Source organism: Phycodurus eques, chromosome 2 (genome assembly GCF_024500275.1).
Source record: "Phycodurus eques isolate BA_2022a chromosome 2, UOR_Pequ_1.1, whole genome shotgun sequence".
Lineage (NCBI taxonomy): Eukaryota > Metazoa > Chordata > Actinopteri > Syngnathiformes > Syngnathidae > Phycodurus > Phycodurus eques.
Window position 1 is genome coordinate 25621840 of NC_084526.1, and position 17393 is coordinate 25639232.

Sequence of the window (17393 nt, forward strand, 5' to 3'; positions counted from 1 at the left end):
TTCTTTAAATAATTGTACACATCTGACAAATTCTGCTTGGGTACTCAAACATATGAGCATAACTGTGTGTTTTCACATTTACTAAACAAAAGTAGGGCTGTGAATTTCAAAAGTAGAGCAAGTAAATAAAAATAATTATGTATTCAAATAAAGTTCTTAACTTCAGAATAATTATTTGAAACAACTAACAAAATACAGATAACACTTCATGTTTTGATCATATGGGTAGAAGCAAAATCATGCATTGTAAAAATGTATTATACATAAGTTGAAGGGTTTTCCAGAATTTTGAGGTCAACTTTGGGGGTGCGCACTATACACGAGAAATTACGGTACTTTTCCTCCCGGTCCTGTAAATGTTTACATTATTTTCAATAAAAATATAAAAACAATTCATTGTGTAGTATTAGATTATGCAGGCTTTGTTTATTCTTGTGATTTAAATGAAGATCAGACTACATTTTATGACCCATTTATGCAAAAATTTGAGAAATTCCAAAGGGTTCACATACTTTTTCCTCCTACTGTATAAATACAAAAGGGGTTAAAATTGAAAGGGTGAAGGCTATTATATTGAAATGGGTCATAATTAATAAGAAAATTAGGTACAAGCCACATATTAAAGGTAAAATCTAAAGCAGCAAAAAACATTGCCATCGTTAACAACGCCAAAGACAGACTCGACCATAAACCTCTCTACTGTTCCTTAGTACTACCACATTTACAATATTGTGGTGAGGTTTGGGGAAACTCATTACAGTCATTATTGACACTCCCAAAAAGAGCCATTAGGACTGTTCAGAAGGTAGGATACCTAAAACCCACGAGTTCACTGTTTTTAAAAATCTAATCTATTAAAATTCACAGATATGTAACAAATCAAACAGCACAACTAATGTAGAAGGCCAAAAACAACAAACAACCAGGAAACGTTCAAAATCTGTTTTGGAATAGGGAAAGTAATTATTAAAAAATACTAATTACACTGGCCCTGTTGTCCATCCATCCATTTTCTTTACCGATTATCCTCACTAGGGTCGCGGGCGTGCTGGAGCCTATCTCAGCTATCTTCGGGCACCCTGAACTGGTCGCCAGCCAATCGCAGGGTACATAAACAAACAACCATTCACACTCACATTCACACCTACGGGTAATTCAGAGTCTACAATCTACCAACCATGCATGTTTTTGGGATGTGGGAAGAAACCGGAGAAAATCCACGCAGGCAGGGGGAGAACATGCAAACTCGAGGCGGGGATGGGATTTTAACCCCAGTCCTCAGAACTGTGACGCAGATGTGCTAACCAGTCTGTGAGTCAGATGTGCTAACCGCGCCTGGCCATGTTGTGATTTAGCAAAAAGATGCAATACAGCACAGGACACTGCCATTATTTTTGTGATATGGTTGTGACCTTTGGATAATCTTGGTTTTAGCTACTATGATTCAATAGACAATCCGCATCAGCAGGTGCACTCCAATCTCCTTCTGCATTCAAAACACGTCTGCCTCAATTACTACAGATCATTATTTCTCCGAGTCCCAGGAGTGCCAGAGCAAAATAAAGGAGAAGGCCTTTATGCATGAATCTGTGTGTTTGGAAGTGTATATGGGAGGGCCTGCTTGCTTCACTGAATACAGAGGGCAGCACCTCCATGTCAGGCAGGCTCTTTTATAAGAGTCTGTCGTCAGATGACACCGAATTACCATAAACATATCATACACATCACTGTAATAGATTCTGCGTGACTGAAACACTGAGCAGCTTCCAATAGAAACCTAATTTCCGTTTTAATCCAAGTAAATGAGAAACACACAAGACAGACATTTCCAGTATAGCTGTGAGGAAGTCAAAGTAGTACTGTATTATGAAATTAATTATATTATGTTAGACAGGAGAACACATGAAAAGTACTGTATGCCAGTTCAGGGAAATTGAAGTTTTTTTTCACTTAAGACATTTCAATTCAATGTTTATGCCAAAACAGTATGAATACCCTAAAACATTGTCTTTGATTTAGTAAAATGCAAATAGGACAGTATAATTGTACAATAAAAGTACTTACATAGTCCTTGTTCACAAATTCATACTTTTTAGTTAACGAGGAGGCCAGTTATCTTACAGATGCACCATTAGTAGTAAGGGTTTAATGTCAACTTGTCACACAACAAAAAGGAGGTAGTTCCTGCAGCAGGTCTGAGTCTTCCCAATGTACCGACTGGATGATTTGGATTTACCAATCCCCACAGGGTTGGGAGGGTTACTTAAAAAACATTCTGATAGTTACTAGTTACCTGATAAAATTTTTTTATCAGTAATGTAATCCAAGTACCAAAAAGTACAAACTGTCACTCCATATCTTTCAATTACTTCTGGATTAGTCCAATACCAAATACGCAAATAAAGACAAAATGAACTAAATCTCTATAAAATATACAGTATAATTGTATAGAGTGGTCTGTTTTTTTTTTCTCTCTCTCTCTCTCTTATGTTTAATTGAACCACTTAGCCAAAAATATGTTTTCTAAGGATGGGAGGTTTGGCTCTTTTCAGACATGACCATATGTAAATTATCAACACTGTTTTGTCTAATTTTTAATTGTCTTTTTTATCTTGAGCTCACTGTCAGTTACTTATATGAGTAGAATTGCACATAGATTAGAAAATATATAAAGTTTGGCGTGAAACAGATACACAACAGGGGGCGGGCACAGCAACTCATTTGGACGGAAATTTTCTGTGAATGATCTCTCCATGACTGTTTCCCAGAGCCAGATGGTGCTTTGCTTTCAGGTGTCACTCATAGGTATCCTACACCACAACACAGTATGCTGTCTCACTGGCAGTGGAAAGTCTGTCCCCTTCTGTTTTATTATGGCACGATCCTAAATCCATACATGTTATTAGCCACATGGCCACCATGCTTGGCGTGGTTCTCGTGGTCTAAAAAGACAAACTTTAAATCCGACGAAACAATCATAATTGTACTAAATGTACCTGTATTCTGGTTGAGTTTTTTTTCCTGTAACTGTAGTGGAATAAAGTTACTTTTTTAATTATCCTAATTATGTAATTAAATGTTTTATTTATTTAACTCAGGTGGTTTAATTGAGATCGGAGTTATGTTTTACGAGAGAGACCTGGCCAAGATAGCATTAAATGCATGTACAGTCAACGACACATTTCAAGGGAATCAGTTAAAGAGGCGCAAATGAGGGTTTTAAAAAAACAGGCAAGGAGATACGTTCTTTAAGTTGCACGTCATTTTGAAGGCTATTCCAGTAGCAGAGAACCTGTCAGTCCTGACACTCGGAACAGACAACAACATCGCCCCTTGAGATCTGAGACTATAATGTTACATGTATTCTGATACCCCTCAAGGCTGCATCACCAACTAAAACCAAATAATAGTAATATGAGGTCTGTCAGCCAGCTTCTTAAAGAACAAAAATAAATTAAAAAAATCACACAGAGCCACGGTGATGTTCTTCTCAGGCCAGGAACTTTCGGATGCTCAGAGCATTGAGAGCAGGCGAGTTGTCATGGTGAAGCAGCCATAAATTGTCCTGCCACAACTTTCACTTCCTCTCACACACTAAGCAAAGCAAACGCCACAGGATCCATTTGTAGACAGGCTGGTTGATCGTCTGGTCATAATTAAAGAAGAAAACCCATAGTTTGGGTTTGAAATATATCTTTTGTGATTAAGAATCTAAGAACTTTTGACACACCTCGTACACAGGCAGCTATAAACACTATCTGAAGTGTTAGAAGTTGCAACCGATAAATCAACATTTTACATTGACTCACCTGAAAAACCTGTAAAGTGTGTATGTGACATGAGTGATTGACAGTGAGCTAGACAAAAGTAGAGGATGATTGATTACTACCATCGTTTTCTGAGGCAGGTAATGGTCTCAGTGCTGATAATGAGGCTAAAGAAGGGGGGCTATTAATTAACTACTGACAAACACACACACATCCGCTTGATGAATTCTGACATGTTTAAATTTGTGCGTTTTAACTTTTAAAGTTGCACTGCAAAATTTAATGTAGAAGGTACAACTAATCCCTGTAGATTACTGTCATTCCATTTCATAATCAACGGTACATATTATGGAAACTTTGTAAAGAAATAGTTGGGTTTCTGATGCCTACCCATCAAATGTAAAATTAAACCACGAGATACCGTATTTTCACGACCATAAGGAGCACTTAAAAGTCTTACATTTTCTCCAAAATGGACGGGGCGCCTTATGTGTGCACCGAGTTTAAAAATCTGTAAATGTTGTTGTGTGACTTTAATGAGCACTCCGCTTGAATGACTGGGAGGATTTTCTGCCGACACGCTGCTTATATAGAGGAAGGCGGACGTGACTGAGGACAGCATGTGAACGTAAAGGGGGAATGGTGCGTGTGACAGAGGACGCTAAAGACATGCCAGTAGGTATATAGTTCCGGTATGTTCATTGGTTTGGTCCCGAAAATGGCACCTACAAAGAGACACGCTTACGAAGCACAGTTTAAACTGCAAGCTATTAGTTACAGTTAGGAACATGGTAATCGAGCAGCCGCGAGAGAATTCAAGATCAACGAATCCATGCTTCGCAAGTGGTGGAAGCAGGAAAACGAGCTTCGCCAAGTCAAGAAGACGAAGCCGAGTTTCCGCAGAAACAAGGCGAGGTGGTCTGAGTTGGAAGACCAACTCGAGCAATGGATTAATGAGCAAAGAACAGCCGGGAGAAGCGTCTCTACAGTCACCATTCGACTGAGTGCAATAACGCTTGCAGAAGAAATTAAAATCGAACATTTTCAAGGAAGTCAGTCTTGGTGCTTTCGTTTTATGAAACGGTGCCATTTATCCATCCGGGCAAGGACTACCGTGACGCAGAATCTTCCAGCGGATTACAAGGAAAAGCTGGCCATCTTCCGCTCCTATTCCAGTAAAAAGATTGCAGACACATACATCCAGCCCAACCACATCACCAACATGGACGAGGTGCCGCTCACTTTTGCTCACTTTCGACATCGAGGGGGAACCACACTGTAGAGAAGAAGGGGACCACCACGGTAGCGATACGCACAACGGCGCACGAGAAGTCGGCTTTTACTGTTGTGCTTGGTTGCCATGGTAATGGACAGAAACTGCCACCTATGGTGATTTTTAAGCGGAAGATGCTGCCTAAAGAAAAGTTTTCAGCCGAAGTCATCGTTAAGGCCAATCAAAAGGGCTGGATGGACAAGGAGAAAATGACAGAGTGGCTGAGTGAGGTGTAGGTAGAGACCGGATGGTTTTTTCCACACGTCACCGTCCCTGTTGATCTGTGACTCCATGCGCGCCCATCTCACAGCCGCTGTGATATTATTGCAGAGCATTCCCTCCTCCTGCAACTTTTAAAAATAATGGTACTATACTGAAATATCAATAATATACAATGCTAGATAGCCATAACAGGTACCGGAAACTGAAAATGAATTAATACGGCACCCCCGCTACGTCACTTGAGAAAACAAACCTATAATTTGAAATATATAAGAGAAACCATGGGTGTCAAACATACGGCCCTCAGGGGGTCTAATCCGGCCCGTGGGGATGGAGATCACAGTCACTGCTATTTTTCAATAAAAGTAACTTTTGTTGCTAATTTTGTCCACTGGAGGGTGGACCGACAACACTAATGACATTGATGTACTTGTGAAGTCCAAACAATGGCAAGTTTCAAGACACTAACATAAATGGTGTGTGAATGTGAAAATAAATCCCTCCTGTAAAAATGTTTTAAGACATTGAATATTACAAAATTTCAGTCAAAAGCTTACTTCAAAAGAGGTTGGTTATTTATTTTTTTCCCCCATCCACTGCCACAACTTAAATTTTTATGGATACATTTACGAAGGATACATAACGGAATGGTGCACGATCACCGATTCATCCATCCATCCATTTCCTGAATCGCTTATCCTCACTATGGTCGTGGCGGGCATGCTGGAGCCTATTCCAGCTGACTTCAGGGGAAAGGCGGACTACACCCTGAACTGGTCGCCAGTCAGGGCAACATGGACAACCATTTGCACTCGCGTTCACGCCGTCACTGAGTGGGAACTGAACCCATGCTGCCTGCACCAGTTTTGTTTACATTTACAAAAATTACAAAAATGTAAACAAATTTCAAATTGCTCACATGATTAGCAACAAGATAATAATGAATAAATGTGAATATGTTCTGAAAGTACTTGTAATTATTTGCACCAAAACAATGGGGAACATTTTGAATAGCTGTTATTTATGAACTTTTAAGCCATAAATATTGTGGTCTGGCCCGCTTGACATCTAATTAGTGTAAATGTGGCCCGCGACACCCTTGAGATAAGCTAAGTTAATGAAAGTTTTCATCATTTCAGCAGCAATAGTGGGTACAGGAAATACAAAAAGAGCATACAAGTAAAGACATTTTGCTGGAAATGGATCCGCCATTCCAAGGTTGATGCAATAAATATTTTTAATAACAAATATTGAAGCCATAATTTATTAACAATTATAGCGTAATGATTATGTTGTGAAATTGAACAATATCCCAAATTATATTTTCCTACATAATATACTGCAATAATTGACAATTTAAAAAATATGGAAATCCAGACATTGTTCTGGAAGCCATGAACCATTAATAAATGCAATTTTACTAATAATTGGCATAGTTTTATCATTAATATTCAGGATGTTTGATTCATTTTTAGATATGAATTAATGTATAGTTCTTTGTGTTGCATTTTTTGTATGAAAGGTCCTGACAAAGTTTGATTGATTCATTGGAAATTTCTTTCTGTGTTTTCGGCTTTCGGCTCCTCAGTTTCACTTTTTGTTTTCCGTTGAGAATTTTTATTTCACCCCGTCAAAAAATAAATAAATTATACACTATATTAAGTGAAACATTTTACATGGTAAACCATGGTCAGTGAAGCTTCCAACTAATATGACACACTGTAGAGCACAGGTGTCCGCCCAAGCCCTACAGATTATTTTTACCGGTAATGTCACACGTGAATAGTCACTTGTCACTTGCCAGAAATTGCTGGGCAAAATAATTTCTGTCCCCAAGCACAGTTTTTAAAATGTCATATGCCAGTCATGCCCAATAGGCTGTATCCTCCAGCCTCCACTGCCGCTCACAGCAAAGACAGGAGAGGGTGAACTCTCCGGAAAAAAGCCAGGCATACAAATAAACACCAAGTACAAAACTCTGGTTTTGTAATTACTTACAAAAACATTTATACAAATTCATTAAACAACTGAACAACCCCAATTCCAATGACGTTCGGACCTTGTGTTAAACATAAACAAAAACAGAATACAATGATTTGCAAATCATGTTCAACCTATATTTAATTGACTACACTACAAAGACAATATATTTAATGTTCAAACTGATAAACCTTATTGTTTTTAGCAAATAATCTAACTCAGAATTTTATGGCTGCAACACGTTCCAAAAAAGCTGGGACAGGGTCAGGTTTACCACTGTGTTACATCACCTTTTCTATTAACAACATTCAATAAACGTTTGGGAACTGAGGACACTAAATGTTGAAGCTTTGTAGGTGGAATTCTTTCCCTTTCTTGCTTGATGTACAGCTTCAGCTGTTCAACAGTCCGGGGTCTCCGTTGTCGTATTTTACGCTTCATAATGCGCAACACATTTTCAATGGGAAACAGGTTTGGACTGCAGGCAGGCCAGTCTAGTACTAGTGAATGGTGCCTTCACAGATATGTAAGTTACCGATGCCATTGGCAATAACACAGTCCCATACTAAACACAGATGCTGGCTTTTGAACTTTGGGTCCATAACAGTCCGGATGGTTCTTTTCCTCTTTGGTCCGGAGGACACGACGTCCACAATTTCCAAAAACAATTTCAAATGTGGACTCGTCGGACCACAGAACACTTTTCAACTTTGCATCAGTCCGTTTTCGATGAGCTTGGGTCCAGAGAAGCCGGCGGCGTTTCTGGGTGTTGTTGATAAATGGCTTTTGCTTTGCATAGTAGTTTCAAGTTGCACTTACGGATTTAGCGCTGAACTGTATTTACTGACATTGGTTTTCTGAAGTGTTCCTGAGCCCATGTGGTTTACACATTGATGTTGGTTTTTGATGCAGTGCCGCCTGAGGGATCGAACAAAGGTCACGGGCATTCAATGTTGGTTTTCGGCCTTGCCGCTTACATGCAGTGATTTCTCCAGATTCTCTGAACCTTTTGATGATATCATGGACCGTAGATGATGAAATCCCTAAATTCCTTGCAATTGTACGTTGAAAAACATTGTCCTTAAACTGTTCGACTATTTTCTCACGCACTTGTTCACAAAGAGGTGAATGACTGAGCAATTCAGGGAATCTCCTTTTATACCCAATCATGGCACCCACCTGTTCCCAATTAGCCTGTTCACCTGTGGTATGTTCCAAACAGGTGAACAGTTTGAACATTAAATATATTATCTTTGTAGTGTACTCAATTAAATATAGGTTGAACATGATTTGCAAATAATTGTATTCTGTTTTTATTTATGTTTAACACAACATCCCAACTTCATTGGAATTGAGGTTGTATTAGCTACAAGCAACCCTCCTGCATCCATCCATCCATCCATCCATTTTCTACCGCTTATCCGGGTCGGGTCGCGGGGGCAGTAGCTTTAGCAGGGACGCCCAGACTTCCCTCTCCCCAGCCACTTCATCCAGCTCTTCCAGGGGGATCCCGAGGCGTTCCCAGGCCAGCCGAAGGACGTAGTCCCTCCAGCGTGTCCTGGGTCGTCCCCGGGGTCTCCTCCCGGTGGGACGTGCCCGGAACACCTCACCAGGGAGGCGTCCGGGAGACATCTGAATCAGATTCCCCAGCCACCTCATCTGGCTCCTCTCAATGCGGAGGAGCAGCGGCTCTACTCTGAGATCCTCCCGGATGACCGAGCTTCTCACCCTCTCTCTCGGGGAGAGCCTGGACACCCTGCGGAGGAAACTCATTTCGGCCGCTTGTATCCGGGATCGCGTTCTTTCGGTCACGACCCACAGCTCATAACCATAGGTGAGGGTAGGAACGAAGATCGATCGGTAAATTGAGAGCTTCGCCTTTCGGCTTAGCTCCTTCTTTACCACAACGGACCGATACAAAGTCCGCATCACTGCAGACGCTGCACCGATCCGCCTGTCGATCTCCCGTTCCATTCTTCCCTCACTCGTGAACAAGACCCCAAGATACTTGAACTCCTCCACTTGGGGCAGGATCTCGTCCCCGACCTGGAGAGGGCATGCCACCCTTTTCCGACTGAGGACCATGGTCTCTGATTTGAAGGTGCTGATTCAGAATGTTTAGCTTCTGCTCTTAATACCTTATATATGCTAAGGTCCACTTGAGAGATGACAGTTGTTCATTATCTTGTTAGAACATCTGTTCACTCTCCACCACCATGTGTTTAAAAGTAAATTACTGCAAAAACCAAAGAAACATTTTGTTCTGTATCAGCATTTGTATATGCCACCCTAAAGCAACACTATAAAGCAAGCAGGGCCATCACCTGTGATTGATCGTGTTGTGGATCTTTATTTAGTCTTTGGGGACCTCATAATCTCCGCCAGCCCTCTGGTCTCCAATCTGATTCTCAATGTTTGTTTTTCTATGTGCCGAGAGAGGAGCGATCAAACGCGCAAGTTATGGAATGACAGTGGTGCTACTAAGAACAGTCTTTCAAACGCGACCAAGACAGACAGACATCAACCTCCTCCTCCATCACCATCACTACTGACACAGCACATTCATCACATACCTCTGTCCATTAGTCCTGTTAACACCGTCCCCTGTGCACACTAACGACATTGAGAGTTAATTGAATGATTCCCTTTATAACTGACTGCATTGACAAAAGTAGTAACATTACTTCACAGCAGCATATGCTATTCTACTCTATAAAGCAACATAACCCTGTTTTTTGGATTGTTAATTATCTGTTATGTCTAACTATCATTCCTTATAACATCTATTTGTGAAACCATATACAGGAAGCCCTCGAGTTACGACGTACTCGACCAACGACGTTTCGACTTTACGACACCCGTGCCTCGTCCGCCATTTTGTCCCCAGCACCATAGTGTTTCTGCTTAGCATAGTGCTTGTCTGTGTTTGTGCGCCGGGAGTATCTTTGCCTTTTTCGCCCTCCTTTTTTCACACTCTCAGCAGTAATGGTAAGTACCGGATCTTATTTTTTTATTTTAATGTATTTTAGTTTCTTTATACGAAGTGTTAACCTTTCCTGCTACGGTCACCTGACCGTTGTCGAGAGACGCAGGGGAGACGCCCTCTCCAGTGCGGAGGTTGTCCTCCTCGCGGTTAACTCCCATCTCTCGTATTACAGCTGAGCTGGGTGGCGGCAACAATAAAGGCACGAATCACCGATTTGCTGCTTTAATGGGTTTATTAGCTCCTGTGCACATTCATCGTCAATGGGTCCTCCGCTAATCGCTACTCTTCCCCGGTCGCCGTCACTAAACTTGCCACTGTACAAACTTGCACCTGCGCGCACTCCTTTCTCCTTCACAGTCCCGTCTCACTCACACATCGACGCACACGCCCACACAGAGCTTGCTGTCACAATCACGTGGGACAATACCCGTAACGGAAGTATTTCGACGTAAACTCCGACTTACACGGAAATTCGGGTTACGTCGCCAGCATAGGAATGGAACTCATTCGTAAAGCGAGGACTTCCTGTACCTATATACAGTACAACGATGAGAAGCTTTCTACCAATAAATAACCAGATTATATACCTACTGTTGTGGGTCACTCCCCCCCGAAATTAATCACTAGCTATATATATACTTAAATATACGAGGTGTATCAGAAAGGTTCCAGGACAGGTCTCATATTTTAAATGCAAACTAAAGGTTTACCCCTTCAACGTGGGCCACACGATCAACCAGCTTGTCTAAAAAGAGACCCTACAGCGTTTGCTTTGTTCAAAGTCACGCGAGAAGAGGTGAGCGTTGTGGCAGGTCAACTTTTGGCTGCTTCCTCTTTCCCAAGCGAAAGGGGATCATAAAGGCTAGCTGTTTTGAAGACATCAACATCATCAAGTTGGCTGTAACAACGGAGCTGCAAAGGATCCAGAAAGAATCCTTCCAAGAGTGTATGAAAGTGTGGGAGAGATGACTGGGAAAGTTTGATTCTTGGAGTTCAAGTTTGGATTTGCAAGATATCTTTTGTGACAAGACCTGGAACTTTTGACATTCCTTTACCCCCCAGCTCAAATAGAAAGCTTTCCTTTTTAACATATAATAGCCGCTTGGGTTGTGCTAGACAACATTACCACAGCAGACATATCATCTGTAAAGTTGATTGTGAACGATTTAAGATAAAATGCAATTAACAAGTTCATAGCGGCGTAACAATATATCAACCCACGAAGATTAATGCAGTTATTTATAGAAATGTTCATTATTAATATGCAAACCAAGTGGCTCTAGAACAGGGGTGGGCAAACTACGTCCCGCAGACCACATCCGGCCCGTTTATCATTTCAATTGGCCCTGCAAAGATTGGTACAGAATCGCTCCAAATCATATCAAAATCATGACTACATTCATTTGACCTTGTCCTGTAATGCCAAGTGGTTCCACCAGGATGTGCTGTAATGCTCAGTGGTTCCACCAGGTAGCGTAGTAGGTACAGTGATACATTGACTTGACTTTGGCTATTCTGTTTTTACTCTGCTACTGCTCTTAACCCTTCTTCAACCATGAGTGGGCCAAAGAAAAGAAAGGTCAATAGTGAGTGCCGAGTGTTTAATATAGAATGGACTACTAAATACTTTTTTCACTGAAGTCCGGTCAAAGGCTGCATGTTTGTTAAGAAACCATTGCGGTTTTAGAGGAATATAACATCAGCTGTCACTTTTCTACCAAGCATGCTGATTATACTAAAAGTCAATCAACGCAGGAACTGATGGCTATGGCTAAGCAGTTAAAATCAAGCTTGCAGGCTCAGCAAAACACCTTTATCTGACAAACTGTCATTCAAGATTCAGTCACACAAGACCCTGAAACAGCGCCACAGGAGCTGCAGATGAAACTGATTGATTTCTAATTTGATACTGCCTTAAAAGAGAACTCTCAAACTGGATGGGTTTTATGCTTCATTAAGCGCAGAAACATTTTCAAAAATACGGATGATGGCACAGAGGATGCTAGTGGTGTTTGGCTCTACACGTGTGTGACAAACCTTTAGTGTGATGACCACCAACAAAACATCCTACAGATCCCAGCTGAGTGATGAACACCTCATATGTGTTCTGAGAATTGCCACAACAAAACTAATACCAGACTTTGATGCAATAGCAAAAAAAAGGTGATGAACAAAACAACACTGTTCCCATTAAAAGTAAATCTATGTATTAACACAACAATGCCTTTTTTGTTTGTTTGTTTATTTTGTATATGTAAGCATCTGGTCCTGGCTTGGCCCGCCTGTCAAATTTTAAACATCAATCTGGCCCCTGAGCCAAAACGTTTTCCCACCCCCTGCTCTAGAATATTCTTAAGAAGTCAAATTTCCAACAAATACAACCCAAATTCTAATGAAGTTGGGACGTTCTATTAAACATAAATAAAAACAGAATAAAATTATTTGAAAATCATGTTCAACCTATATTTAATAGAATACACTATAAAGACAAGATATTTTATGTTCAAACTGTGGACGTCGTGTCCTCCGGGTCAAAGAGGAAAAGAACTATCCAGACTGTAATGGACGCAAAGTTCAAAAGCCAGCATCTGTGATGGTATGGGGCTGTGTTAGTGCCAATGGTATGGGTAACTTACACATCTGTGAACCCACCATTAATGCTGAAAGGTACATACAGGTTTTGGAGAAACATATGCTGCCATCCAAGCAAGGTCTTTTTCATGGACGCCCCTGCTTATTTCAGCAAGACAATGCCAAACCACATTCTGCACGTGTCACAACAGCGTGGCTTCATAGTGAAAGAGTGCAGGTACTACACTGGCCTGTCTGCAGTCCAGACCTGTCTCCCATTGAAAATGTGTGGCGCATTATGAAGCGTAAAATACAACAACGGAGACCCCGGACTGTTGAACAGCTGAAGCTGTACATCAAGCAAGAATGGGAAAGAATTCCACCTGCAAAGCTTCAACAATTAGTGTCCTCAGTTCCCAAACATTTATTGAATGTTAAAAGAAAACGTGATGTAACACAGTGGTAAACATGACCCTGTCCCAGCTTTTTTGGAACGTGTTGCAGCCATAAAATTCTAAGCTAATGAGTATTTGCTAAAAACAACAACTTCATTGGAATTGGGGTTGTAGAACAGTTTGATGAAATGATGCAAGTTGCATCCTCCCTTTTCCATTGTCATGCTGTGGTTGCTTTACCCAACAGAAGGTTTTGAAACTGTGCAGTCTGGATCAGTTACTTTGGTACCCCACTAAGCATCAGAAAATGGAAATTGTCAAGTTTGCATATCGTACCACATTGGACTGAACTGCTTGGCTCAAGTACCTTTTATGATTAGTGGTTATCCATGTTGTGATAATTGGAAGAACACAGCTGCAGCACTAATGTAGTGTGAGTGAGTGAGTGAGTGAGGGTGTGTGTGCCTGTGTTAGTGAGAAACTGGAGGAAATGTGAGATTTCTCAGTAAATAATATTGTAAGATGTGACCCACTGATGGCACTCAGTCATGTAGCTTGGTGCTTGTTTTGACTACTGATAGTTTCTCACCTCGTGACAGCAAGTTGTGTGCAATGAACATTTATCTGATGGCTTTGAATGTCGTGTGAACCCTGCATCATTTGTCAGGAGCAAAGTAAGAACAATAAAGTATGGTGTCAATCCAGGAATGTTTTCATTTTGGTGAAGATTTGCATATTTTTCATGTTTCTTAATTGTGCAGTGGATCTTGATGACAAATTTTATAAGGAGTATCTACATTTTCTAGCTGACCAGACTCGGCACAGTTTGGCCTTGGCAGGTCAGCTTTATAATTAATGGATACTACATCATTGAAAGCGCTACTCACTCAGGACATCAAAAGTATTATTCAGTCCTTTACACTATTCAGGAAGTCTAGTCTTTCAGTTATTGTACTTTTCTCTATTTTTAAACAAAAGAATGGAAGGCAACCTTTTAAATCTGAGAAATGTCTGCCACAGCAGCCTTGATGAGAAGTGACTTGAAGATTCTGAGATATATTAGCGCTCTGTGAGCCAGTGTCATTAGATATTATGCCCCCTATCCTTCACTGTTCCACGAGCATGTCACTTGCCGAATTTGTAATTCCCCAGGGGATAGGAAGGCTCTGGCTGACGACCCCTGTTCGTGACCCTGGGGTTTCACGATGGATGGGGGGAGGCGGAGGGGACAGATACAGGAGGCTCATGAATTAGGGATGACTTCAGTGGTGCGTTCAACTTTGGCCATCCCGCCTGTATCGCCACACAGAATCTCACTGATGAATGGGCATCAAGTCAAAAGAAGACTGGTCCTCCTGGTTAGGTATTCAGAGGACATTATGGTTTCAGCTTAGTCCCATTTAATAAATATTTTAAAAATGCAGAAAAGATGTTGACACATTGGAGTCTGTAGGTTTGTTTGAAAACAAAAAACAAACGAATGTTAACTGGAGTATGTACTACTGTATTATCACATGATTGTCTGTCATTGAGTGCAATTCATCTCCAACCTTCTGTCTTTTCAATCTGTTATTTGATTACTGTAAATGTGTTGTCATATCTGATCAATTCATACAGTGCTGTGAAAAACTATTGTCCCTTCTCAAATCCTTACATGTTTTGCATAGTTTCCCCACTTTAATATCATCAAACAAATGCAAATAGACAAATATACTGTAAACCAAGTGAATTTAGAATGCTGTTTTTAAATGGAGATTATATTAAGGAAAATAAAAATAAATATTCAAAGTTACCTGGCCCTGTGTGTAAAAGTAATGGCCCTCTAAACCTAATAACTGGTTGGGCCATCCTCAGTAGCAACAACTGAAGTCGAGCATTTTCTATAACTGCCAATGAGTCTTTCACATCTTTGTGAAGATATTTTTTCCCCACTCTTCTTTGCAGAAGTGCTTGATTTCAGAAAAAAATTAGCATTTTCAAGCATGAACGGCCTTTTTAAGGTCATCCCACTGCATTTCAATTGGATGCAAGTCTGGACTTTGACTAGGCCACTCCAAAACCATAATTATTATTATTATTTTTTTCCCCAAACCATTCAGAAGTTGACTTGTTGGTATGTTTTGGATTGTTATCTTGCTGCAGAACCCAAGTGCGCTTCAGCTTGAGGTCATAAACTGATGGCTGAACATTCTCCTTCAGGATTTTCAGTTAAAGAGCAGAATTCATGGTTCCATCAATCACAGGAAGTTGTCCAGGTCCTGAAGGAGCTAAGCAAACCAAGACCATCACACTACCACCATGTTTGACTGTTGGTTTTTCTGAAATCCTGTGCTACATTTACGCCAGAGACACACACCCTCCAAAACGATACATTTTCATCTCGTCAGTCCATATAACATTCTCTCAAAAGTCTTGGGAATCATTCAGATTAAAAAAAAAAAAAAAAAAAAAAGATTATTTTTTTTGCTAAAGTAAGACGAGCCTTTATGTTCTTTTGAGTTAGCAGTGGTTTTTGCCTTGGAACTCTGCCATGGATGTCATTTTTGCTCAGTATTTTCCTTATTTTTGTATCATGAACACTGACCTTAACTGAGGCAAAGGAGGCCTGCAGTTCTTTAAAAGTTGTCCTGAATTCCTTTGTGGCCTCCTGGATGAGTCACTGCTGTTGTCTTGGGGTAATCTTTGTAGGCCGGGCACTCTTGGGAAGGTTGACCACTGTTCCATGTTTTCTCCATGTGAGGATAATGGCTCTACCTATGGTTCGTTGGAATCCTAAAGCTTTAGAAATGGCTTTTATAACTCATCCATCCATCCATTTTCCATATCCTCACAAGGGTCGGGGGGCGTGCTGGAGCCTATCCCAGCCATCTTCTGGCGAGAGGCAAGGTACACCCTGAACTGGTCGCCAGCCAATCGCAGGGCACATATAAACAAACAATCATTCGCGCACACATTCACACGTAAGGGCAATTCAGAGTCTTCAATCAATCTACCATGCATGTTTTTGGGATGTGGGAAGAAACCGGAGTGCCCAGAGAAAACCCACGCAGGCACGGGGAGAACATGCAAACTCCACACAGGGGGGGCCGGGATTTGAACACCGGTCCTCAGAACTGTGAGGCAGATGTGCTAACCAGTTGTCCACCATGCCGCCGCTTTTATAACCCTTCCCAGACTGATAGATGTCGATTAGTTTATTTTTCAACTGTTCTGGAATTTCTTTGGATCGTGTAATTTTGTTGCAGCTTTTTAAAATCTTTTGTTGGAACAGATTCTGTTTTAGTAATTTCTTGATAGAACAGGTCTGGAGGTAATCGGGCTTGAGTGTGATCAGTGAAAATGTATCAAAAGTTGTGAGTTGCCACATAATTCATGATCTAAGAAGGGGGTAATTACTTTTTCACACAGGGCCAAGTAACTGAATTTTTTTTTTTCCTTAATAAATTAAATCATTTAAAAACAGCATTTTAAGCTCACTTGGGTTATATTTGTCTGATATTTACATTTGTTTGATTATCTTTAACATTAAAGTGGGGAAAGTATGCAAAAATATAAGAATTTGAGAAGGGGCCAATACTTTTTCACAGCACTGCAGTCTGTCTTTAATTGGCTTTGTCCGCTTGGGAACAGCAGGAAGCAAAGACGTTCAAAATGTCTTTGTAAGGCGATTAACTAAAGGTCCCATATTTTGGCTATTTAAACCTCCAGAGTGACTCTCTAACATGGACTTAGTATAAAAATGTCAATTTCATTAAAAAAAAGAAATAAATACAAATAAAACAATGAATAAACATTGGTTTTGTCATACGTGTGTCCAGAAAACGCCCCTGTGACAGCTACATCTGTTTGACCCAGTTTTGCTTTGTCCATATTTGGCTAAACTCTCGCCTTTCCTCTGATTGGTTGCCTCCGTATAGAAGACCCACTTGTGAGAACACACGTGTTTGTTATGTTGACAGCGTTGGCTCGGGAACAGAGAGGTAGCTGGGGATAGTCGCTAGTAACGTAGATAAACTCAAGAAATTCGAATGATCTGATTTCAGGCCTCTCGCCCAAAACACCTCCGGAACTCAGGAGTGTGTGGAATATTTTAATTAATATTTCACGTTTACTGAGGCACCATGGAGACAATATTAGATTCCAAATACTAGAAAAAGTTGGTTTTGCAAAATTATAATAAAAGATAATGTGAGGTAAGT

At 40.7% G+C, this 17393-nt stretch overlaps 1 protein-coding gene across 4 annotated transcripts in view; it reads right to left on the bottom strand.

The window, feature by feature from the left end:
* The window catches only part of prmt3 (protein arginine methyltransferase 3), an 88285-nt gene that overhangs the window by 42546 nt on the left and 28346 nt on the right, over positions 1-17393 (bottom strand). The gene's annotated exons all lie outside the window — the stretch shown is intronic.